We start from the raw sequence: 1,191 nt of genomic DNA, 5'->3' as shown, positions 1-1,191 counted from the left end.
TCCCTAGCGATCCATTTCCTAGAAATGTATTTGTTACGAGAAGAGTAGGAGTGGCAGCACAGACGTGATTTAAGGAGACGCTCCATCGATTTCTTCTCATTCTCCAGCACGTGCAGGTCGGGCAAGCAAGGTATGAGAGTTATCGAGTCGCTCGTTGTCGTTACTCTTCTGGCTAGCAAAATCACTGCTAGTACAGATGGAGATGCAAGCAGTGAAGTGTGCGCTGGAGAGAAAGGCGACAAGGTGAGAGGGAATGCTAATTTGTGATTTGCATAGTATGACGTGTAATGGATTGTAAGGGGGAGACAGGCCATCCGGGATCTTCTGGACTAAGAGTAAGTATTTGCTGACGTTAGACTAGAGCATGTCATTCTTTCATGTTAACGTAGGGATACAAAGGAGAGAAAGGTGAAACTGGAGGTTCTGGTAATAATGGAGTTAAGGTAAGAATCATGCAATTGATTGATTGCTAATTACTTAGAGGTAAAAGTTAATCTAACTATTATAGGGTAATGATGGCGTGAGAGGTCCTCCTGGAGTGCGTGGTCCCGTTGTAAGATGTCGCCATTTGGGTTGTTTTATATTTTGTTTGAACGAATATTTTATTGCTAGGGTCCACCTGGGGTGAGGGATCTGACTGGGTATGGTAAGACTGGAGCTCAAGGTTTGCAAGGAAACCCAGGAAGTCAGGTAATATCTATTTTATAATATGATCTTCGTGTTTCTACTGAGACTCAAACTATCGATCTGAAATTGCACTTTGAAAAAATTAGAGAATTCAATGGCATTCGTAATGATATCATTTGTATTATAAAAGTCGCTGCAAGTTGTGTTACTATAGTTAATTAACAAGATGCCATATTGCATTTTTAAAGTGTTGTTTTAAATTTTAACGTTATGTATTAGCATGCTAAAATTAATAAATAAAATGTATTATTTAGAACATTATTATAGTACTATGGTTGCCTAACCAGACAAAATTTGGAACACAGCGGTAAGTTTGTTGTGCCACAAATAGATGCGAAAACATTTAAGAGTAGCACCGTATTTCCATTTGTTGATTACTAAAACTGAAAAATGTAAAAAGTCTATTTGATAATAATGGACTAGGAATTGTTATATCGTATATTGTTATTTGCAATAATTTTGAAGAAAAAACAGCAGTAGGAAAGGTTTACAAGCATAATGAGT

General features: G+C 37.4%; 1 long non-coding RNA gene across 1 annotated transcript; it reads left to right on the top strand.

The window, feature by feature from the left end:
- The first annotated feature begins 103 nt into the window (after positions 1-103).
- LOC134192728 (uncharacterized) lies at positions 104-444 on the top strand. Its single transcript, XR_009971971.1, has 3 exons — positions 104-243; positions 300-335; positions 390-444. It is a non-coding gene; the product is annotated as an uncharacterized LOC134192728 (long non-coding RNA).
- Positions 445-1,191: the final 747 nt, after the last annotated feature.

The sequence above is a fragment of the Corticium candelabrum genome, chromosome 17, assembly GCF_963422355.1.
Source record: "Corticium candelabrum chromosome 17, ooCorCand1.1, whole genome shotgun sequence".
Taxonomy (NCBI): Eukaryota; Metazoa; Porifera; class Homoscleromorpha; order Homosclerophorida; family Plakinidae; genus Corticium; species Corticium candelabrum.
This window is presented reverse-complemented; position numbering and strand designations above follow the sequence as displayed.